At 42.5% G+C, this 25,260-nt stretch overlaps 1 pseudogene; it reads left to right on the plus strand.

Annotated features, from left to right (window-relative positions):
• The first annotated feature begins 487 nt into the window (after positions 1-487).
• Positions 488-24,463, plus strand: LOC128116713 (eukaryotic translation initiation factor 4B-like; annotated as a pseudogene).
• The last annotated feature ends 797 nt before the right edge of the window (positions 24,464-25,260 follow it).

The following is a 25,260-nucleotide window of genomic DNA, read 5'->3' on the forward strand; positions in this document are numbered from 1 at the left end:
CCTGAAACTGAGCAGATTCACTAGGCCCTCTCCCTGCCAGAGTAAACAATTAAAGCTGCTGAGAGTCACTCCCAGACAAACCAAACTGCAAAGAATCTGAGAACAAGACCAGCTACTTGGAAGAAGCAGAAACCAGCCAAACTGCCTGGAAGAGGTTTGGAACAACTGAGGCACCTGGAAAAGACACTCCAACCTGTTGAGCTGCCTGCAGGCTGTGCAGTGTGCTCCAGGTTCCCAGCTTTGTGAGCCGTCATGCCTGCTGGGGTGGGCTTTGGGGATGCAGCTGTCTTTGAGTCAATTCTGCTCCTGTAAATGACCCCTCACCCATAATTCTGTGAGTAACCCCAATAAAACTCGTTGGTTCACCAAATTGGACTTTAGTGGTATCCATACTTTGGCTGTTGTGGGCTACGTATCTGGAGTGAATAGACATGTGTGTGGGGTCTCTCCAGGAAGTCTTGCCAAACAAGAGGAGGCTCAGGCCCACATGGCTTCTGAAAATGAAGGCCAGGAGGCTATAATGGGTCGAGGGGCTTTTGGCTCAGTTAAACTGGTAAGAGCCACTTCGGGTGATTTTATAACTACATCATTAAAAAAAGCCTCCTCTCAGGCATCATGAAGATAAAGTAGTTCAAGAACTGAAGCCACTCCCTCGTCCTTAGGGCCTTTTATCGCCATTGTTTGACTTTTTTCAATCTTCTGTCCCCCCAGTCTGTTTTGAAACAGACTGTCTGTCCAACTTTTACAGGGGTGTTGAATTGCAACTGAATCAGACTCATGCTGTGAGTCTGAACAATCTCATAGGAAAGTCCATAGTGCTAACTCACCAATAGGAAATTCACATGGCCCTCAGGGAGGACTGATTTTCAAACTTTCACCTACACGTCCCCATGTCTTTAAATTTACAGAACCTTCTTCAGGGAACCAAGGGCAACATTTTTAAATGAAAATAAAGAACTTTTCTAAGAGCTTTAGCAACACCTTACAAGAACAATAATGCAGAAGCACGTGAAGCATTTGTAGAAAAAAAGTGCTCTTAGAATCTTCCTGCCCCGTGTTTTCTTTCTGTTCTACCAACTCTTCCTTCGGGCTGGATGACTTCTCTTAGTTTTCTATATATGACAACCTTACTTACTCTTTTTCCTTACTCTGGTCCCTGTTCAGGTGCCAAGTGACCTTGGCCAATGGGTTTTTTTTCCCCAGAGACGGGGTCTGGAGGAAACTATCAGGGAATCAGAAGATGAAGAAGACAGTTAAGTTTGGGATCGAGAGGTCTTGCAGGAGCTATGTCTTAATGCCAAGATTTATTAAGCCACACAGCGGCTTACATACTGTTTGTGGGGCGGGGGAGGGGCGGATAGTCAAGGTCAACAGAAAGTTAAATCAGATAACGATACAAAGAGAACACAGGATACCTCAAACACAGATGCCTTAGGACTGATAACCACAGGCCAGAGGGTTAGAGGGAAGAGTCAGATCCCCAGAAACTGTAACCTTGACTCTTATGAGGCCCTGGCGCCAGCCCCTCTGCATTTTTCAAAGTCTGCCCCTGGACAAGGACACAGAACTAATGTTCCCCTCCCTTTTCCTGTCATCTGGGCCCCTGAGAAAGTCTTGCAACTGGCCTGGCTCCCAACCTTTTACCTCTACATTTCTGCTTCTGCCCCTCTGCCTCTCTGCTTCTCCTCTGCCTCTCAGCCTCTCTGCCTCTGCCTCTCAGCCTCTACCTCTCGGCCCCTCTGTCTCTGCACCTCTGCCTCTGCCCTCTCCTGTCACTCCCTCTCAGCCTCGGCCTCTCTGCCACTCTCCCTTGCCTCTCTGTCTCTGCCTTCTCAGCCCCCCCGAATCTCTGCCTCTGCATTTCAGCCTCAGCCTCTATGCCACTCTATGGCTCTGCTCCTCTGACTCTCCTTCAGCCTCTATGGCCCTGCCTTAAGCCCTGCTGCCTCTCCAACTCTGCTTCAGCTCCTCTGCTTTTACCTCTCTGCCTCCCTTCCTCAGCCACTCTGCCTCTGGGCCTCTGCTTCTGCCTCTCTGCCTCTCTGCCTCCCTGCCTCCGGCTCTAGGCCTCTGCCTCTGCCTCTGTGCGTTTCCAACTCTACCCTTGCCTTTCTGCCTCAGCCTGTGTGACTCCCTGCCTCAGCCTCTCTTGTCTCAGCCTCCATCCCTCTTCCTTTCTGCCTCTCCCCCTCTGCACTTCATTTGATCCTCTGCTTCAGCCTCTGTCTCTGCTTCTTTGTGTCCCTGCCTGTACCTCTTCCGCAATATTTCTGCTTCTGCCCTCCAACGCTCTGCTTTTGCCCTTCTACCTCTCTACCTCTGCCCTTCGGCATCCTCCTCCTCAGCCATCTGTCCTTACCAGTTCTTGGGCCTCTGCTTTTCAGACTCTGCCCCTCAGCTTATATGTCCCACTGCCTCTGTCCCTCAGCCTCTGGGCCCATTGGCCTCTGTGCCCATCAGCCTCTCTGTCCCTCTGCCTCTGTGCACCTTTGCATCTGTGCCACTCAGTCTCTGTGCCCTTCGGCCTCTCTGTCGCTCATCCTCTATGGCTCTGTGGCCCTCGGCCTCTCAGCCTCTCTGTTCCTCAGCCTCTCTGTCCCTTGGTGTCTATGCCCCTCGGCCTCTCTGTCCCTTTGCATCTGTGCCCCTCAGCCTCTCTGTCCCTCAGCCTCTCTGTCCCTCAGCCTTTATGCCCCTCTTCCTCTCTGTCCCTTTGCATCTGTGCCACTCAGCCTCTCTGTCCCTCAGCCTCTCTGTCCCTCATCCTCTATGCCCCTCAGCCTCTCTGTCCCTCAGCCTTTATGCCCCTCAGCCTCTCTGTCCCTCAGCCTCTCAGTCCCTTGGTGTCTATGCCCTTCTGCCTCTCTGTCCCTCATCCTCTATGCCCCTCAGCCTCTCTGTCCCTTGGTGTTTATGCCCCTCTGCCTTTCTGTCCCTCAGCCTTTCTGTCCCCCAGCCTCTGTGGCCCTCTGCCTCTCTGTCCCTCATCCTCTCTGTCCCTCATCCTCTATGCCCCTCAGCCTCTCTGTCCCTCAGCCTCTCTGCCTCCTTTTCCATGTGCTTCTACCTCTTCCTATGTTTAAAGGCATGAATCACCACACCAGACTTAAACCATTATTTTTTAAAAAACAACTTAAAGTTTGTTTCATAATAGTGTTTGCCAGTTCTTTTCTGCAGTGAAATCAAGAATGTGGTTTAAGGAAATGGAGGTCTTGAAAGGTTTAGGGACTCCTCCCAGGTTTTGTGACTGTCGTGGCCTTTCTGTCTTATTACACCAGTGCTCTCACTCTGGAAATTTCCGGCTGATTAGGGGCTGGCTGTGGGAGATTTCTTTTAAAAATTCCTGCCGTTAGAAATTCCTAAAAAGGGACAAGTTAACTCAGAGAAATATATAACATATTTGAGAATGAAGCCCTTCAAGGCCTGATTTTTCTTTTCTTTTTCTTTTTAAGATTTATTTATTTATTATGTGTACAGTGTTCTTCCTGCATGTACACTTGCAGACCAGAAGACGCACCAGATCTTTAGATTATAGATGGTTGTGAGCCACCATGTGGGTGCTGCCAATTGAACTCAGGACCTCTGGAAGAGCAGCCAGTGCTCTTAAGCTCTGAGCCATCTCTCCAGCCCCTAGGGCCTGATTTTTCACCTCCATTGTCCGTTCCAATGGTGCCTCAGAGTCAGGTACTAGGATATGACAGCCAGATAACACATCTCAAATTAATTGCTTGTGTTGCAGGATCCTCTATGGAATCATCATCACATCCTGATAAGGAGGACCCCAGAGGTCTTTCGGTTAGCCCACTTCTTGAGCAGATAGACTCTCAGTTGAAACAGGGACCTGTACCTGTACCTGTACCAAAAGGATGCTCTTTTGAAGCTAACAATGCTCATTTTAATAGATTGCTGTTATTTTTTCTTTTATGTTCTTCTTTTATGATCTTTCTCACCTCTGTGCTTGAATGGCAAACAGCATTATGAATTAGTAATTCCAGTTCAACCCCTTAGTCTTCCTGAACAGGATTTCTGTTTCAGTCTTTACATATTGTTTCCTGAAGTTCAAGCTAGCTGAGAGATAATGGGTGCAGTGGTATCTTTTAAAGGATTAAAGAGCTAAGGATGTGGCCTTCAAAAAAAATTTTTTTTGGATACACACTATAGAAAATACACTCTATGATTCATTTCATGTGTAGTTGAAACAAAAGGTGCACAAAACCAAATTTATATTTACTAACAGCTATTCATATTTTAAGCTGCCAGGGTACTTAGCATGTGTGAGGACGTAGATTCAATCTTTAACATGAACATGAAAAAAAGCACAATTTAACTCTAATTTATTGTCATTTTTTTAAATGTCATTCATTTCTGTAATCACACACTATATCACAGACATCCACACTGGAAAAGCAAAATCTGCTAGTTCTATGTTCAGGCTGGGCACCCACTGAAACAGTCTACATTAACAAGACTCTGCTGTTCTGTTTCTATCATTAATATGACTCAATTTTTTGTTAACTCCCTTGCTTGAGCAAATGACAGCACCATTGTCTGTTCCAGGAATATCTCATCAACTCTTCAGTTAAAGCAATAACAGAGATTCAAAATTTCCTTAAGATATTTTAAATTCTTAGCTTCCAAATCTTTACCCTTGTTGTTTTCCCAATCCTGGACTGTTTTATCATAATCCTGATCTAACTAAACCAAATCCCTGCTTTAAGACCCTCCTAAAACAAAATTTCACATTCTCAAATTCAGACCTTTCCAAGAGGTATAATCACTGTTACCTGCTACCCAATAATCTCGGCTTTAACAGCAGGCTATGTTGCTATTCCACTTAGGGAGCCCACTTTGATCACAGCACAGAATATACAAGTACAGCATAGGATTCATTGGTGGAGGGTGCGACTTACAAGTAAGCAGAAAAGCAATAGTGCATGCAGTCTCTCAATCTCTCCTTGTTCTGCAGCATAGGCTCGTTGTAGATGTTCTAGATGAACTGTATCCAAAGTTCCAGCAAAGAGGAGCTTGTCTGGTTAGCAAGCCAATGTACCACTGTGGGCATTCTAATTTTTTTTAAAGAGCTTTAACTCCACCCTTAGACATGAGACTAGGTACTACGTAGTTTCTCTAAGTAACAAGAAATGTATCAATGCTACCCCAAAGCAAAAACAATGCTTGGGTTTGTGCATGCCCAAGATAAGGTCTGCATATAAAGGAGCCTAGGAAAAACCTTGCCTACAATCAGCCAAAGACCTTGTCTTTGCACAGATAGCTCAGTCGGCCCTCTGCTAAACTACCGGAAAGGGGAAGACAATGAGTTTCCAATGCCATCTATAGTTGTCTCTTATCAGTTTCTCCAAAAGTGATTCCCATATAACTAGTGTGTTTCCACCTGTACTTTAAAAGGGACTTGTTTTCACTTTGGGGATGACTACCATTTACTATCATGTTGCTGCTGCTGTTTGTGGGCATGACTTTACAGGTGACAGCTTACCAAATTTTATGCTTTATTTATTTACTTATTTTTGCAGTTCTAGAGATTGAACATCAGGGCACGACCATGCTAGATAAGTGTTTTACTGCTGAGCTATGTATTGGATATCTTAAATGTATGTAATTTATTGTATTAAAATTATAATCCAAAAGTTATGAAAAATAAATTAGATATTGGGGAAAGTAAAGGGTATAGTTGCTGCAAGTGTGGTCACATGTTGATAATTCTTAAGATACATTTGTTTTCTCTTTGATATTTCCTTCTAAAACTGTGATACCAAGTACTGAAGCCAGGCATTGTATATAGGGACCATATGCTCTGTTCCCATGCTACACTGTTAGCCCCGAAATTTTCCTTAGTAGTTTTTATATCAATTTTACCACATAATTATTCAACCAAAAATAATCAACCAGGATGTAATCTTGGCATTTGGAGAGTTAGAAAGAGGAGGATCAGAAGTTAAAGGCCATATAGCTATATAGCCAGTCTGAGGCCACCCTTGGTTACATGAAGCACTCTCTCAAAAGAAACACAAAATAAATTTTTAAAAAGCAAAAGAAGGAATGACAGGAAAGAAAAGTCATTAAGTAAGCAAATTTACGTGTTTTTTAGTATAAATAATCAAGCTTTATGATTCAATAGAACTTCACTGATTTCTCAAGACCTATTACTTTACAGTTTCATGTCAAGTGTATAAAGTAGGTTTTATTGTTCCATTTTCAAGATAAGGAAACAGAAACTTAATAAAATTAGGTAATTTTCTCAATGTCATACTGTATGTGATAAATCCTCATTTTCACATTTCCAATGAAAGCTGTCTTCTAAGTCTGTGTCCTGGAAGTAGTAGGGTATGGTTTTTTTGTATCTTACAAGTCTATGGACTTTTAAACATTTTCCTACTGGGAACTGCTGGAAAATAGGAGGTATTAACTACTAGATTTCCAGAATTCTTCAGCATGATTCTCTGTGGTAAGAAATAAATGTGTATGGAATTGAAGAGAAGAGAGAAGGGTATGGTGGCCTTTAATACTTTAATACTCAGGAGGTTAAGAGAGGAGTATCATACACAGTGAGTTCAAGGCCAGCCTGGGCTATGAAATGGAACATTTTTTAAAAAGCCAAGAGAGGGGGGAAGAGCAGATAGGAAGCAGGAAGGAGAAAAGGGAGATAGAAAGAAAAAAGAAGAAAGACAAAAATAGAAGGAAAAATCATTTTAAAAATTAAAGGGACAAAAAGTATAAATCAGTGTATGAGTTGATTAAATAAAAGTTCTTCAGTGACTTAAAAGGCCTTCCAGTGATACTAAGTTCATGACAAGAACATGAACTTAGAATTCAGGAAACCATGAGTACAAACTCACCCCCCACTTGGAAATGCTCAAGACTGAAACTATCTCTTCCAAATTTCAGTTCCTTATTACCCTATGGATGTCTGGAGCAGCTTGGATTCATTTTTTTTTTCCTCTGCCAACTAAATAATTAAAAGACAAGAAAAACTCTAAAGCACAACTGGTAGTAGCAGGAAAAATCCCAGCCAACAGCAAGCTGTTTTGATGGAAATTTATTTTATTAAATTGAAGGGGTGCACATGTACAGCAAGAGACACAGAGACAAAGACCCCCTGCAAAACGGAAGGGGCACCCAGGCAGCCAAAGTCGGCTTTTAAGGGGATTTGTAGGTCTGGAATTGGGGTCTTCTCCTAATGTTAGCATTGGTCAGTTTGAACAGATAGGGAAGCTGACTGGCCCATAACTTTAGGTAAGTGTGTCCTGGTCTGACCTTAAACTTCTCAATGGGCGGGAGGCAGCCTGCGTGAGAAAAAGTCTGGCAAGACTTTGTCTCGGGTCAAGAGGGCCGGAAAGAACCCAGGAAGAAGTTTGCCATCTTTTTATAAATCTATCTGTGAGTCCTTTCCCTATCTGTCTGCCTATCAGGACCCTCGCCTATACAAAATGATGACTCTTAAAATGGTTTCTTAGGAAACGAGAAAATGTGGAGTGATGGTTGTAGCTTGGTGGGTATCATGCTTTCCTAGGATGTAAGAATCCCTGGGTTTAATCCTCAGCATGACATAAAACCAGGTATGTTGGTACACTCTTGTAATCCCCAAATCCAAGAGGATCAGAAGTCCAATGTTATCCTCTGCCATATAGACTTCATGATCTGGAATACATGAAACCCTGTCTCAAAAAACAATTTGTAGTGGGTAGCTGTTCCAGCTTTGACTTGGAAGTACTACCCCCACTGAGGCTTCAGTAACTGTCACGCCTACAAGGCAGAGAGGAGACAGGACCCCTGAAGACCCAAGATCCGGATGAGCCAGCTCTCTTGGTTCTTAGATCCTGGACGCTGGAGGTAGACTGAGCAGAGTTCTCCAGAGAATACCTCCGAACTGAGTTTCACCTTTCCCAGACCCTGTTACCTATCCCTTCACTTGTAACTTACCCCACAAAATAAACCTCCCTTTTAACTACGTGGAGTTGCCTTAATATTTCTACCAATAAAAATTAAACAAAATGAAAGCAAATTTTTAAACAAAATTTAGGAGGGATTCATTTACTTAACGTTCCATATATAAAGTCAGGTGCTAAGATGCAATGTCAAGCAAGCTACATGCAGAAGCAAATACTTTCCTAATTTCTCCACTTATGTACCTCTTCAAGAAGCAGATGCTGAGCCCCTCCTATGTACCAGATTTTTTACTGGGTACTAGGAAAACAAATGGACCAGATGGGATCCCACAATTAATAAGTGAAAAACTATTTCACTCAGGTCTCTTCCTCTTCCTAGGAATGTATTCCTGGACATTGCTTCTTATATACCTAGAATTTAGGGCAGAATATCTGCCATAATTGAATTCAGAATGAACATAAAAGAAGACACCAGTTCCTGTTGTATTTTAAAAACAGCTGGCAGCAGCCTTGGTAGGTTGGAGCCAAGGGGCCCCCATGGCGGTGCAGACAGCACTCACATAGAGAATTTTATTGGGGGAAGGAAGGGAGAGAGGGGAGAGAGAAAGGGGGTGCAGAGCGGCCTTGTGGGAAGAGAGAAAGAGACATGGAGGGAGGGGGAGGGAGGGGGAGGGAGAGGGAGAGAGAGAGAATAATGAGCAGGGCCACCTCTTAAAGGGGGCTTAGCACATTCACAAACTGGCTATGGGCTATGTAGGGTGTAAGGACCCTGAGCTGGCCAAGGTACTGCCTGCTTACTGGCAAGGTTCCTAAGGGGCCGACCAGGTAATGCTTAAATGCTAACAGTTCCATTTCTGAATATCAGTGTTGCTGATTTAATCCACCCCTGCAGCTATAACAAAATATCACATGGATCAGGTATTTTAAAGACAAAGGACATTTCTTTTTCACAGTTCCGAAGGGTTAGGTGGAGGTGGTATCAAGAGGTTGGTGTCTTCTGAAGCCTTGCTCTGGGGCTTTGGGCTTCAGTATGGTCTTTCTTTGTATTAGTTTGTCTGCCTGTTTCTTCTCTAATCTCCCCCCTTTAGATGGGCCACTAACCCATTTAATTGGATTAGGGCCCACCGGAATGGCCAGGTTTTAACTTAATCACAGTGTCTCCAAATAAAATCACATTTGGGGGTACTAGGGATTAGAATTCAAACACATGAAGTTTTTAGGTGAGCGTACAATTCACCTCATAATGTTGGTTATATGATCTTGACTAGGTCACTTCTGAACCTGTTTCCCCTGAGGTAAATAGAAATAAAATTAATTTTTATGTAAAATATTTTTATTTGCTGGGCAGTGGTGGCACACGCCTTTAACTGCGGCACTCAGGTAGCAGAGGCATGTGAATCTGTGAGTTCAAGGCCAGCCTGGTCTACAGAGTGAATTCCGGAACAGCCAGGGATACAGAAAGAAACCTTGTCTTGTAAATAAAAAAAAATTCATTTAAAATATTACACACAGTCTATTTTGACCATATTCTTTCCCCTCCCTCAATTTATCCCAGATTTTCCCTGGCTCCCTACCAACTTCAAATTCTTTCTCTCTCAAAAAACAAAAAGAAAAAAACTAAGAGAAGGGAAATGGGGATTTTTTTTTTAATATTTAACAACTAGCAGCATCTGAGCGGCCTTGGTGGCTGCATTTCTAGAGCACAGTCCTGTAAGCCTTTACTGTTGCAAGCATTAACCCTTCAGCTTCTGGATTGTGTGTGGCAATGCAAAGGAATGAAGCTCCCACAGACAGATCAGGGATGTTGTTACAGGCATGAAGGCTGATACCAACCAGCATGGTTATTTTTAAATATTTCAAAATCTGTATCTTTGTATTTCAATATCAATTTTAATAAAAATGGAAATAGTGCCCATCTAATTACTATACTTACACACACACACACACACCCATACACCACACAGAGAGAGAGAGAGAGAGAGAGAGAGAGAGAGAGAGAGAGAGAGAGAGAGAGAGAGAGAGAGAGAAAGAGAGAGAGCTGTGGGATGTTCTGTATGTTACGTGTGTTGCTTGTTGCTTGATTGGGTAATAAATAAAACACTGATTGGCCAGTAGCCAGGCAGGAAGTATAGGTGGGACAAAGAGAAGAGAATTGTGGGAAGTGGAAGGCTGAGGGAGAGAGACCTGCCAGCCACCGCCATGACAAGCAAGATGTAAGGTACCGGTAAGCCACAAGCTACGTGGAAACTTATAGATTAATAGAAATGGGTTAATTTAAGATAGAAAAATTAGATAACAAGAAGCCTGCCACGGCCATACAGTTTATAAGTAATATAAGCGTCTGTGTGTTTATTTTATAAATGGGCTGTTGGACTGCGGGGGCTTGGTGGGACCCGGACAGAAAACTCTTCAGCTACGAGAGAGAGAGAGAGAGAGAGAGAGAGAGAGAGAGAGAGAGAGAGAGAGAGAGAGAGAGAGAGCTCTTTCTCAAACACTAACTTTGGTTTTTCTAAGGCTTCATTCTTCTCTTAGTAACTTTTTGGGAGCTGGGAGTTGTACTGACGAACGTTCTGTGAGTCTTTGCTGGAAAACAGGAAGCATCTTTAGTGTTATTTATTAAGTCAGAGAAAGTAGCTCTCATCCTATAAGGAGATACTTCCTTGACTTTGTCTTTCCTACAATCCAAATATCTTTGGGCAAGGAAGATAGAGAAGGCTTCCCACCTTTCACTTGATAGAGTGCCCATGGGCCCTACAATTTCTTATCTCCTGACTTCTGTCCTACCTCATCTCTGATTTGCCAGTGTGATGGAAGGACATGGGGGAAGGACCTTGGGAGTAGGGTAGTTGCAGAATCCTTAAGAAGAACTTAAGTTGAGAAGAGACAATGTAAGCTTTGTGGAAAGGGCTGTGGCACACACCTTTAATCCCAGCACTTGGGCACTGTGGAATAATGCTTTTGTACACTGGTTTAATAAAACGCTGATTGGCCAGTAGCCAGGCAGGAAGTATAGGCAAGATAAGCAGACAAGGAGAATTCTGGGAAGAGGAAGGCTGAGTCAGATGTCAACCCTCCATCCAGGGAGCAGCATGTAACGGCACATAGGTAGAGCCATGGAACACGTGGCGACATATAGATTAATAGAAATGGGCTGAGTTCAAGTGTAAGAGCTAGTCAGTGGTAAGCCTGAGCTAATGGCTGAGCAGTTTTAATTAATATAAGCCTTGGTGTGTTTACTTGGGTCTGAGCAGCTGCAGACCAGGTGGGACACCAGAAAACTTTCAGCTACACTTGGGAGGCAAAGGCAGGTGGATCTCTGTGAGTTCAAGGCCAGCCTGGTGTACAGAGTGAGTTCCAAGAAATGCCCCAAAGCTACACAGAGAAACCCTGTCTTGAAAAACAAAACAAAACAAAAAAGATTTGTGGAAAGGATATTGACCAGAAGCCTCACAGGGTTTAGCAGGACATAAGTGGAGAGTAAAATCAATTTTAGCATCTTAGCATACCTAGGGCTGAAGCAGGACTCTTCTGGAAAACTAGAGAAGGAGTCAGGGGAGGCCACATTATGGTGGCAGCTATAGAGAAGCTAGAGAGATGGTTTCTTTGCAGGTAGAGCTCCTAGGACATTTCAGGAAGTTCTTTAGAACCAACTTCCAAATCATGTCATGGTAGTAGCCATAGCAATCCTTACTTGGATCAGGATTGGAGGGGACCAGTATCATCTCATCTCTCTTTAAGGAAACCATGAAGTCAAAGTTTATTACTCTCCAAAGCTAGTAGGGCAGCCTGCTATAAAAAAAAGAGTACTGAACATAAAGCCAGAAAGGCTAGACTGTAGCTTTAAGTCTCTCTTGAGTTAAGCAAATTTCTTCACTTCTTTGACATCTGTAACATGGGAGAGGGAACCCTTTAGTACCAGAGAGGCCCTTGCTCCATTATCATCTTAGGCCCCTGAGTTAATGGAGAATAGGACCTGGTAAGAGAATAGACCACCATTTCACCTTTTGCCCTCCAGCCTAGACTTCCCTCTTAGCACTGGAGCCAATACACTCTAAAGAAGCCACATATACAGGTAGATAGTACATTTCAATCGTATTCACCATCCCTCATTACTCTTTTGTCCCCTTCCCACTCCTAGTGGTCCCTTTCTTCTTGCCAACTAGCCCCCCATCTACTTTCATGTCCTTTTATTTATTTTTTTTTATGCCTCAATGACTTCCATTATGATTGGCTAGAGGAGTGTGGATCTATCACAAAAGAAAATGCCTCCCTCTCCCTCAGCAACTGTTAACTACATATAAATCTTTAGGGAAGGATGATGAGCAATGAGCACTTTCCTGCTCCATGACAAGACATTGACAGTGGTAAGCCCTCTCTTGTGCAGCTCTTGTGTAGGTAATTACAGCTGCTATGAATTCAACAGTGCAACCATCATGCCATGGCCAGAAGTCAGTATTCAAGCCCACATGCAACCCCTCCTCCAGCCCTTCCATTCTTCTGCTCCTTCTGCCAGAGTATTTCTGAGCTTCAGAAGGGGTGATTGATACAGATGTCTTGCTTATGGCCGAGTACTGTCAGTGATAATGTGGAGAGAAAATCAGTCTTCTACCCAACCAGAATAGAAATTGGGCAATTGGCCAATACCTACAAAAGTTACATGGTTTTGAATGCTCAACCATAAGCTGAGCATCTTAATCTGATAGCTGAAAATGAAATCCTGCTTTAGTCTAATTTCTTTCACTATGGGTGAAGCTAAGCATTTTTATTAGTCGGCAACACTGCCCTCCCTCACTTCCTTTCTTTTCCTTTTAAACAATGTTGTTGGAGACGTTTGAGGTTCACAGCAAACAGAAAGGTATATGACACCTATCTCCTGCCCTACACATGCGTTGCCTTCTCTGTTGTCACTATGGTCTCCTCCCCAGAGTGCCACATTTGCTACTGTTGGTGAACCTGCGTTTTTAAATCATTACCACTCAAAGTGTAGTTTACCTTTAGCTTAACCTTTGGCATTTATTGTACATTGTGTGGTTTTTGATTGGTGTTTATTTTTAAACATATTTCATGATATGATAGTACTATACAGAGTAGTTTACCTGACCCACACATCCTGTGTCCTACCTATCCATTTCTCTTTCCCCGGTAATCCCTGGTAAGTAGTGATTTGTTTTCTAATCAGGGTTTAAAATTTTGTACTGATATATATTTGTTGTATAAAGTGATGAATTTCATGACATTTTTTGTTCGAGCATATCTTGTATTTTTTGACTGTATTCACTTCCCATTACCATTGTCCTTGAAGCAGAATAAGGTAGAAAAGACCAATTATTAGATATTGATTCATTTATTTAAATTTAGTGATTTACTTAATGCACTGCTTCTACTGCCTATTGGTCAAGCATGACTTCACTTGCTCCCTGGAACAGAATGACCTGAAGAAATAGCTGAAACTATCGGCCATTGCCCTTAACCTGCTGACTGTCTCATACTCTTCTGTAAGATCTCACTTGCTTGCCTGCCCCAACTTGTGGTTTTAGAGTATAAAATAAAAATACAAACTGGACCCTGCATCAAAACCTCGCAGGAGCTGTCTTGATTTTGGTCCACCAGTGGCATCTCTTCTCTTTCTTTTCCATTGGTCAGAGTGCTTATTCCAAAAAGATTCCTGCAACATTCTGTCTCTTTTCTTCCTCCTATTACTTCCCTTCCCCCTACTCTCTCTATAGAATACTCACACACACACACACACACACACACACACACACACACACACACACACACATGTTCCCTATGTGGGAAAAATATGCAATATGTATTTTTATTGATCTGGCTTATTTTTCTTATTTTTCTCTGTCTTTCTTTCTTTTAGGTATATTCTTGCTTTGTATTTCAGAATAGTGGGAGCTGTGATAGCTTCACCCTAGATACCTAAATTTAATAAAAACAATCTGTGTGTGTCTTTGTTTGAAGAACTAGTAAATCAAGCTGGAACGGAGCTGGAAGCTTCCTGCTAGCTAGCTTTGATAATACCAGAAGGTGCTATACAGGCTGTTCATAGAGAAAAGTCATCAACAGCCTTACTCAGCTCTTGGTGGTATGTGTTACACTACCGTCCTTCCAGGAGAAAAGTAGTAGTAATTTTCCCCCCTAGAGCAGTAGGTTTCCACACAGCTTTTCAAAAGGCCTATAGTGTTAGTTGCTCCTCCCCATATTCTCTCCTTTACCCTTCTCTCCCACCAGCTTCCCTATTTAATAATGTTCATAATGCCTGTGCTATCAATTTCCTGCACAGTAAATCCTCCCTTTTGTCAATGAGTTCAAGCCTATTAACCACTTTCTCTTTTATCAGATTCAGGATTTCTGGCCTTATGTCGAAATTATTTTTTGTTTGTGTGTTTTGTTTGTTTTTCAAGACAGGGTTTCTCTGTGTAATAGTTCTGGTTGTCCTGGAACTCACTCTGTAGATCAGGTTGGCCTCAAATTCACAGAACCCTGCCTGCCTCTGCCTACTGAGTGCTAAGATCAAAGATGTACATCACCACTGCTCAGCTTATGTTGACACTCTTGACCCGGTTTGAGCTGAGTGATCAAGGGTGATAAACGGAACTCTACTATTATTTTTCTGGGTGTAGCTATCCCATTTGACCAGAACCATTTCTTGAAGATGTTGTCTTTTCCCTAGTGTGCATTCTTAACTTCTTTGTCAAAAATCAGGTGTTTGTAGGTGTGTAGAACTATGACTGCATCTTCAATTTTATTCCATTGATCAACATGTCTGATTTTGTGCCAACACCATGCTGTTTTTATTATTATAACTCTGTAATACAATTTGAAGTTGGGATGGTAATGCCTCCAGCAGTTCTTTTATTATTCAGGATTGTTTAGCTATACCTGAGTTTTTTGTGTTTCCATATTAAGCTGAAAAATGTTCTTTCTATTGTTGTGAAGAATCATGTTGGAATGTTTGATGGAGATTATATTGAATCTGTAGGTTGCTTTTGGTAGGATGGCCATTTTCACTACATTAATCCTACCCATCCATGAACATGGAAGATCTTTCCATCTTCAGACATCTTTTTAATTTTTTCTTCAATATCTTAAAGTCCTTATTATACAAGTCTTTCACTTGCTTGGTTTGATTTATCCCAAGATACCTTTTTTGAGTCTCCTCTGCAAGACAGACCAATGATAAGAATTTGATTTTCTGAAGCTTCAAGAAACCTGAGAATATCAGACTATGACTATGCTTTTCTATGGAATGGAGAAAACATTTGCCAGCATTTCATCCAGCAAATAACTAATAAATATTGAGAATATATAAAGCACTCAAAACATTAAACTCTAAAACAAGAACAAGTAAACTGGCTAAGCATCATAGCACACTTTTAATCCCAACACATGGAAGACAGAGGCAGGAATATTTCAGTGAGTTCGAGGTTTACCTGGTCTATATAGTGAACAGGCCATGAAAACAAACAAATGAACAAAAATACAAGTAAACCAATCTATCCAAATTCAAGTGAACTGAAAAGACACTTCAAAGTAAGAATTACAAATACCCAATAAGTACTTGAAAGAAATCAGCTGCTTCGGCTATACAGACAATAACTGTATCAGGAAAAAAAAGATTGCCGGGGTTGGGGATTTAGCTCAGTGGTAGAGCGCTTGCCTAGCAAGCGCAAGGTTCTGGGTTCAGTCCTCAGCTCCAGAAAAAAAAAAAAGATTGCCCACTGCTATTATCAAGGAAAAATTGATAGTAAATGTTGGCTGGGATGTGGGGAAAGATGACCTTTATTCAGTGTTGGTCAGAGTGTAAATTGGAAATCAATGTGGAAGTTTCTTAGAAAACTGAAATGAGAAATTTCATATGACCCAGATATACCACTCCTGGGCATATACTCAAAGGCCTCTTTCTACCTTATAATAGAGATACTTGCACATCCATGTTCTTTCTACCTTACAACAGAGGTACTTGCACATCCATCTTCTTTACTGTTCTATTCATAATAAAAAAGAAAATGGAATCAGCCTACATGCCCATCAATTGGTGAATGGATAATTGAAATGTGGTACATATACCAAATGTAATTTTATTAACTGTGAAAAATAAATTATGAAATTATCAGTAAAATGAATAGGACTGGAAAATATTGCCTTAATTGAAGTAACTCAAGGTCACAAAGAGCAACTCCATGTATTATTTCTCAGGTGAGAATCCTGGCTGCTAATTTTTATATATGTGCATTTAGGTGAGAGTGAGTGTGTTTAGGGCCATGAACCTAGAAATGGAGCCATGAAAGTAGAGAAACAGAAACTTTTTTAACGTGAGGGAAGTAGTAGAATATGTGTTAGGAAAAGGGAATGGAGAAAAGTGGAGAAGTTTAAGTGGACAGAGAAGTACAAGAAGATGGGGAGAGGAAGGAGTGAGGGGGAGAACCAATCAAAACAAATGACATACAAAAAGCCAGAAGGAAACTCGATAATAGATAATCAGACGATAAAATAAGGGGTGGAGATATGCCTTACTGGTTAAGAGTACTTACTGCTCTTCTAGAGAACCTGACTTTGGGTCCCACCATTCACATGGCAGCTCACAACCTTCCAAAACTCCATTTCCAGGGGATTTGACACCCTCTCCTAGCCTCTGAAAGTACCAGCACATACTGGTTAGTTGTTGTTGTTGTTGTTTTATTGCATGGTTGTGTCAACTTGACCCAAGCCAGAGTCACCTGGGAAAATGAACCTCAATTGAGAAAAATGCCTCCATCAGTTTGTAAACAATTTTGTAGGGCATTTCATTTTATTAATGATTGATGTAAGAAGGCTCAGCCTACCGGGGAGTGCCATCTGTAGTCCTGGGTGGTATAAGAACACAAGCTGAGCAAGCCATGGAGAGCAAGCTAATAAGTATCACTCCTCCATAGCCTCTGCTTCAGTTCCTCCCTCCAGGATCTTGCCATGAGGTCCTGCCCTCACTTCCTTAATGACGATCATGTAGCATAAGCCACATAAATCCTTTCCTCCCCAAGTCACTTTTGTTTATGGTGTTTATCACAGCAATAGAAAGCTAACTAAAGCAAGCATAGAGGATATTTAGATTAGTGAAACTATTTCACATGATTTTACTGTAATGGTCAATATGCATTAGGCAAAGCCTATAGAACTGTACAGCACAAAAAAATTGAACCTTAATGTACACTGTGAGGTTTAGTTAATGCATCAATGTAGTTTCATCTATTATAACGTAACTTAAGATGCTAAGAATATGGAAAAACTGGCTTATATGTGAGAGGAATATGAGAGAGCTCTGGATTTTCTGCTCTATTTTTCTACAAACTTGAAACTGTCCCACAAACTAAAACCTATTAAGAAAAATCTGTGGTGGTGAAAATCTTTGGTAAACCTAACACTACTGTGCTGAGGAAGGAGTCACAAATCCATGTCCAGTCCAGGTGACAAAGTGAGATCATGGAAGGAGAGAGAGAGAGGAAGCAGAGACTGAAACAACACAAATACTGAAGCTGAAATGGGTAAAATACCCTTTCATTAAGTTATTTCTTTGACAATTCATACATGCATCTAATGTATCTGGTTACTCTCAACCTACATCCCTCTTATGTCTCTCATATTTCTATCAAACAACCCACACCCTTACTTGTAGATGTAATTCAGTGTAGATGTAGCCAACGGCTTTATCAGACAAGAAACACAGAGCCGATTCAGAGAAGAAAGCCAAGAGGTCAGAGCCAAGAGCCTCACCCTTCCTGATTCAGGGATCCTCCTCAGCCCAGAGAGCTCTCCGAAAAGGAGCCCTACTTCCTGTGTGTCTGTCTCTATATTCCTTGTTCTGGCTTCTGATTGGTTGTAAACCCAATCATGTGACTGCCTCATCACTGCCTGTATGTACTGCCCTCCAGGTCCTTAAAGGCGTACGCCACCACTGCCACGCACTTGCTATGGCTCTAATAGCTCTGACCCCAGGCAACTTTATTTATACCACCACACTTACTAGTCCTTTCTTCAACTTCATGGGTTTAAGGTTAGTTTTGTGACCCATTTAGTTTCACCAGGGCCATCTATGTGACTGTTGGATTCAAACTATCCATTGGAGCCAGTAGGGACACATTCGAAGGCAATGACTCCCCCCTCCACGAATCTATCAGTAGTAAATAGTCCAGTAGTGAGGAATAGGGCCCTCTAAGCTCACCCTCCATTAATGCCTGACTTTTGATGATTCTATTCTTGTGCAGACATAATTCAAGCAGCTGCTGTGAGTTTGTGTCTTGCACAGAAGATGACATTTCATTATCTTTCTTCCTATTTTCTAGCTATTACATTCTTTTTGTCCCCCCTCGAACAATGTTCCCTGAGCCTTAGAGGAGAAGGTATAAATGTCTTGTTAGGGCTGAGCATTCATTCATTTCTTATTGTTAGCACCTTATGCAGCCATGAGTCTCTGCATTTACCACCACCCACTGGAAAGTGAGGCTTTTTGGATTAAGGCTAATAGTAGCATATCTATGGGTGTAATCATAAACATTTAGAAGGTGGTTTGATACTTTGTCAATTCAGCTAAAACAACAGTATTCCCTTGCCCTGGGGCTTATGTCTTCCTCAAGTAGAAAAAACTTAAAAGATAAAAAAAAATACTAAAATTCAGAAAAATTAAGCCAGATGGTGGTGCTGCACGCCTTTAATTCCAGCACTTGGAAGGCAGAGGCAGGCGGATCTCTGTGATTTCGAAGCCAGCCTGGTCTACAGAGTGAGTTCCAGGACAGCAGCCAGGGCTACACAGAAAAACATTCTTGAAAAACAAACAAACAAAAAAGAATAAGTACATAGTGATAGTGAGCTCCCCAGATTTCAATTAATTTCTCCAATGCTTCCGTGTCTCCGCCTCTTCATCCTCATGATACTTGCCATGCCTGTAAACAACAAGATCCATGTTGGAAGTCAGATGTGGCAGGTAAGGCCTGTGATTACAGCACCCAGGAGGCTGAGGCAAGAGGATAAGCTTAACGCCAATCTGGGATACATATATGAGTTCCAGGCCTGCCTGTACTACACAATGAGACTTCTCTCTTTTTTTCAAGGTTCAAGGTAAGAAAATTGACTAGCTATTGCTTTTTCTGTGACTTGGTGAAGAATAAACAAAGATAATAAAGAAATAAACTTTATTCCAAAAGGAGAGGAAGAACTTCAGAAGTTCACAAAGTAATGACAAGATACCACAAAAGTATCAGGGAAAGATGGGCAGCACACAAAAAAGAAGTCAGGAGCGTAGCTCCACAGTTGGGGTGATGAATCAGAAGCCTCCAAAAGGTAAGCTGAGCATCCCTGGTGAAAACAGACTGGAAGACCTACCCTCAGAACAAACTCACAGCTTTTACAAACCTCAAAACCAGTCTCAAGATTTGGTGAGACAGTGAATACTTTGGTGTATGATTCATCAGTAGGAAGGAATCTTACTTTGCCATGATATTACCTGAAGGGCAGGAGTTGGGCACCATTTTGAGAAAAACTGTTGTTTGATACTGTACTACAGTGGAGCCTTGAGAACAAGTAACAGCTACAAGAAAAGGGGCCTGAACTTCATTGTGATAATTTCTACTAATTACAGTGGCTTTCTGGGAACTCATCTTGTCTACAACTTTATAAATTTGTTCATGCTCTTTTCCTGGTCACATTTCACATTTTTCCCCATATCTTTTTGCTTTACTTGCTTTTTTTCCACTGTTGACCCAGATAAGAGTGAGAATCATGACACAACTTGACTAGTATTCTTTCTTTAAATTTTCTCTGCCAACTAAATTAGTATACTCCTTTTTAATTCATCCAATCTCAAATTCTCAGGACATGGACAGAATATAGCCAGGTTCCTTGCCAGAATGTCATCCAAATAGTCTCTAGCCAACTTTTTTTTTTTTTTTTTTTTTTTTTGGTTTTTCGAGACAGGGTTTCTCTGTGTAGCTTTGCGCCTTTCCTGGGACTCACTTGGTAGCCCAGGCTGGCCTCGAACTCATAGAGATCCGCCTGGCTCTGCCTCCCGAGTGCTGGGTCTAGCCAACTTTTTAACAGAGAATTTGTTCTCTCTGAAACCTTATAAGCTAGTTCTCTACCATCTACATTTCAATCAGTATTTTAGTCTTCCGTATTCCCACCATAATAGCCCATTAAGCTCTGTTGAAAGCATTTTAGGTCTTTTCTAGTCCTAAGTTTTCACTCTTCTACATTCGTCTTGTAACCAATTCTCAAAGCCTACATGCTTCATATATTTGTCATAGCAATGACCCAACTCCTCAGGACCAGTTTTGTGTTTTATTTAATTTTCATATTGTGACAAAATGCCTCGCAAGAGCAACTTCAGAAAGGGACTGAGTTGGCTTGCAGTTTGAGGTAGAGTCTTTCCTAGCAGTGAAGGCAGGATAGCTGGAGACTGGGGAAGCTGCTTCCACTGTTTCTACAATCAAGAAGCAAATATAGGTGAATGCTGCTGCTCAGCTTCTTTTCTCCTCTCTCCTCTTTCTTCTCTTTCCTTTTCTCTTCTTTTCTTTGGGATGGAGTCTCATGCAGATAGGCTGCCCTATCAATATGTACTCAGGGATGACCTTGAATTTCTGATGCTCCAGCCTCTACCTCCTGAGTGCTGGGATTACAGCATTGTGTGACCATGCCTGGTTTTATGTGACTGCATACTAGGCAAGCACTCTACCAACCGAGTTTCATCCCTATCCTCCTAGTTTCTCATTTTTCATTCAGTTCAGGAGCCAGCCCATGGAGTTAGTGTCTCCCACATTCTGGGTAAGTCTTTCCCTGCTCAGTTAAACCTTTACAGAAATACCCTCATAGACACTAAGACTTGTGTTCTGCACTGATTCTAAATCCAGTGTATTTGGCAATGACGATTAACCATCGTAGCCACTAGGGAAAACAGTATGGAAGTTTCTCATGAAACTAAACAAATAGAACCACAATATGGTACATCTATACCATATACATACCCAGAGGACTCTAAGTTGATATACCATAGAGATACTTGCACATCCATGTTTATTGCTGTACTATTTACAACACCTAGGAAATGAAACTAGTCTAGATACTAATTGAGCGATGAATGGATAAAGGGCATTTTGACACTTATGCACAACAGAATTTATTCCACAGAAAATAAAATGAAATGGTGACATTTGCAGGAAATGGACAGAACTGGAAATCATCATGTGAAGTGAAATGAGCTAGACTCGGAAAGTCAAATACTGAGTGCTTTCTCTTGCATACAGATTCTTGGTGTGTGTGTGTGTGTGTGTGTGTGTGTGTGTGTGTGTGTGTGTGTGTGTGTGTGATGAAACTAGAAATAGGATCATAAGAAATATTTTTATTTCATAATTAATTTAATTTTACATATCAGCCACAGATTCCCGTGTCTTCCCTCCTCCATCCCTCAGCCTTCCCCCATTCCCACCTCCTCCAAGGCAAGGTCTCTCCTGGGGAGTCAGCTCAGCCTGGTAGATTCAGTTGAGGCAGGTCCAGTCCCCTCCTCCCTACAGTAAGGCTAAGCAAAGTGTCCCAGCATAAGCCCAAGGTTCCAAACAGCCAGCTCATGCACTAAGGACAGGTCCCGGTCCCACTGCCTGGATGCCTCCCAAACAGTTCTAGCTAATCAACTGTCTCACTTATCCAGAGGGCCTGATCCAGTTGGGGGCTCCTCAGCTATCGGTTCATAGTTCATGTGTTTCCACTAGTTTGGCTATTTGTCCCTGTGCTTTTTCCAATCTTGGTCTCAACAATTCTCACTCATACAATCCCCCCTCTTTCTCGCCGATTGGATTCCTGGAGCTCCACCTGGGGCCTGACCGTGGATCTCTGCATCCAGATCCCTCAGTCATTGGATGAGAGTTCTAGCATAACAGTTAGGGTGTTTGGCCATCCAATCACCAGAGTAGGTCAGTTCGGGCTTTCTCTCAACCATTGCCAGTAGTCTATTGTGGAGGTATCTTTGTGGATTTCTGGGGACCTTTCTAGCACTTTGCTTCTTCCTATTCCCATGGGGTCTTCATTTAGCATGGTCTCTCTTTCCTTGTTCTCCCTCTCTGTTCTTGATCCAGCTGGGACCTCCTGCTCCCCTAAGCTCTCTTTCCCCCGACCCTTGCCGTCCATTAACCCCCTCACCCCCAGTTTGCTCATGTAGATCTCATCATCCATTTCTCTGTCATTGGGCGATCCCTGTGTCTTTCTTAGGGTCCTCTTTACTAGCTAGCCTCCCTGGAATTGTGAGTTGCAGTCTGGTTATCCTTTGCTTTACATCTAATATCCACTTATGAGTGAGTACATACCATGTTTGTCTTTCTGAGTCTGGGTTACCTCACTCAGGATGATTTTTTTCTAGTTCCATCCATTTGCCTGCGAACCTCATGATGTCATTGTTGAGAAAAGAAGATCTTAAGGGAAGATAAAGAGAAGGAAAGTGAGAGTGATGAAATACAAGTTGGGGGAGCTACAAAGAGAGATGAATGTACCAAGAAGAAAAAGGCAGGAGGGATGGCAGTAGGCGAGGACAACATACAGCAAAACATGTATGGAAAGCAAATTAATGCATATGTATCAAAATGCCATAATAAAGCCCAGTATTTTGAATGCTAACTTTAAAAACTAATTTTTACCTGTGTGTTCTCTCCCTCTCCCAACATGTTGGCTTCAGCAAAAAAAAAGGTGGGGGAAGAAGGGGAAGACCATCTCCCTAACAGACTTTCTGGCTGAGGATGGGGGTACTGGTGGAGGAAACACCTATGTCTCCAAACCAGTCAGCTGGGATGACAAAACAATCTGGAAGGAGATGTGTCAACAACTTGGCAGAGTAACAATGACAATGTGTACAGGACACCTCCAATTGACCATTCTATCCTTCCCAGTGCTCCACAGGCTGCTCAGGAACCCAATATCGACTGGAGCCCTCTTCCCAAATCTCTACCCAACAGTGCTCTTCTAAGGAACCTGCCCTGTGATGTGACAGAAGACTCCATTAAGGAATTCTTAAGAGGATGAAATATCAACACTGTATGTTTACCACATGAAGTCAATAATCCAGACAGGTCTAAAACTGCAGAATTTGAGGGCCTGGATTCTCTCTGCTCAGTGTTCTGAGACTCAATGTAGAGTCTCTAGGTAACAGGAGAATTTTGGTGGACATTGATGGCCAAGTACAAGATAAAGACAGGGATGATTGTTTTTTCCAACAAGACAACGCAGACACAGACTATAGGGACCGTCCTGCCACAGACAACTTTGATGGCTACCGACCTAGAAGTGGTGATGATAAAGACAGGGATAATTGTTTTTTCCATCAAGACAACGCAGACACAGACTATAGGGACCGTCCTGCCACAAACAACTTTGATGGCTACCGACCTAGAAGTGGTGATGATGTCTTTGGAGACATGTATTGAGATCTTCAGATTAGTATCAGAACGGGTATCAGGAAGGACATTGGGATGGCCCACAGTGAGAAACTGATCGCTAAGGGGGTCAGATAGCTATGATGATCAAGGCAGCAGAGATTATGACTGAGGCTATGACTCCAGGATAGGCAGTGGCAGAAGAGCATTTGCTAGTGTGTACCATGGGGACTCCAGAGGAGGTAGTGACCGCTGTGAAGACCAGTATGACAGATGTGACAATAGGTCATGAAGCTCCAGGGATGATTACTCTCAGGACAATTAGAGGCATGATGACAAAGCCCCCCTCCCCCCTCCAAAGACCCAAACTGAATCTAAAGCTGCGGAGTACGCCTAAGGAAGACGATTCCTCCGCTAGCACCTCCCAGCCCAGTCGAGCGACTTCTGTCTTTGGAGGGGCAAAGCCTGTTGACACAGCTGCTAGAGAACGAGAAGTAGAAGAGCGACTACAGAAGGAACAGAAGTTGTAGCACCAGCTGGATGTGAGCCAAAACCAGACTGCCGGCTCCAGGAGAGAAACCCAAGTTGGCGAAGAGAAGAAACTTGGGAAAGAGAACGGTTGAGGACAGGAAGTGAGTCATGGCAGACTTGGGCCCAGGCACTTCTGGCAGAAATACATGAAGGAGAGAGCGAGACGTCTCTAGAAAATGAAACACTCAGTAAGGAAGACTGTCACCCTCTAACCTCTAAACCTGATCCGCCTCTAAAGGTAATACCAGTCCCTCCACCAAATGAGAATGTGTGGTTCGTCCTGCTTGGTCTCAGAACTAGGCACAGAGCAGCAGTTCCTACAAAAGGTGAAGAGAAGGTAGCTCCAGCTCAGCCCTCTGAGGGAAGACCATCAAGGAAAAAAATGAAAATAAAATGGATGAGGTGTCCCAAGAGGCCAAAGTGGGAACTCCAGCTGTGGTCCTGGAAATGGAGAGAACAAAGATCACTGGAAGGAGTTGGATAGGAAAGATGGCAAAAAAGACCAAGATTCCAGATCTGCACAAGTCAAAGAAATCTGACAAGAATCCAGTCTCTAAGTTCAGTTCTGCAAGCAAGTATGCTGCTTTCTCCGTGGATGGTGAAGATAAGGATGAGGGAGGTGGCTGCAATGAGTAGACCTCCGAATCCTGTGCTTTCTCTTAGTCTCTCCACCCTGGAACATTCAAGAACAAATCAAACCTCTATCGAGACAAGAGAAAATAAAACTCACGATCTCCTAAAGACCTTTCTTAACTAAAAAAAAAAAAAAATTAATGAAATGAAATTCTTTTGGATGCTGCTACAACCTTTTAAAATATTGAAGTAACTGGAGAATCACCATTGTAGCCAGAGACATGTGGCTACTGCTTATGAATGGAGAAGTTGTGATGTGTTCTGATGATACCAAGCAGCTACCTGTGTGACTAGTGCCTGGGGCTCCATTCAGCAGAAATGTAGTGACAGTGAGTTCAAAGCCACCCTGGACTACATAAGATTGATTCAGTCTAAGAGAGAAATAGCCAGGCAGTGGTGGAACACACCTTTAATCCCAGCACTTGGAAGTCACACACCTTTAATCCCAGCACTTGAGATCTCATGCCTTTGCTACCAGTATTTGGGAAGCACACACACCTTTAATCCCAGCACTAGGAAGTGATATGGCTGAGCAGAGAAAGGTATATAAGGCATGAGGATACAGTAACTAGAAGCCTTTTCGGCTAGAAGTCCTTTTTTTTTTTTTTTTTTTTTGTCTGGAGCCCTTTTGGCTGAGGACTTCAGTCAGAGGATTCATCGAGTTGGAGAGGTGAGAAGTAGCTGTGGCTTGTTCCTTTGTCTCTCTGATCTTCCAGCATTTACCCCAATATCTGACTCTGGGTTTTTTATTATAAGACCATTTAGATTTTTGAGCAACATCCACGTTCTTTCAAATCCTT

Source organism: Peromyscus californicus, unplaced genomic scaffold, assembly GCF_007827085.1.
Source record: "Peromyscus californicus insignis strain IS unplaced genomic scaffold, ASM782708v3 Scaffold_10__1_contigs__length_136768540, whole genome shotgun sequence".
Lineage (NCBI taxonomy): Eukaryota > Metazoa > Chordata > Mammalia > Rodentia > Cricetidae > Peromyscus > Peromyscus californicus.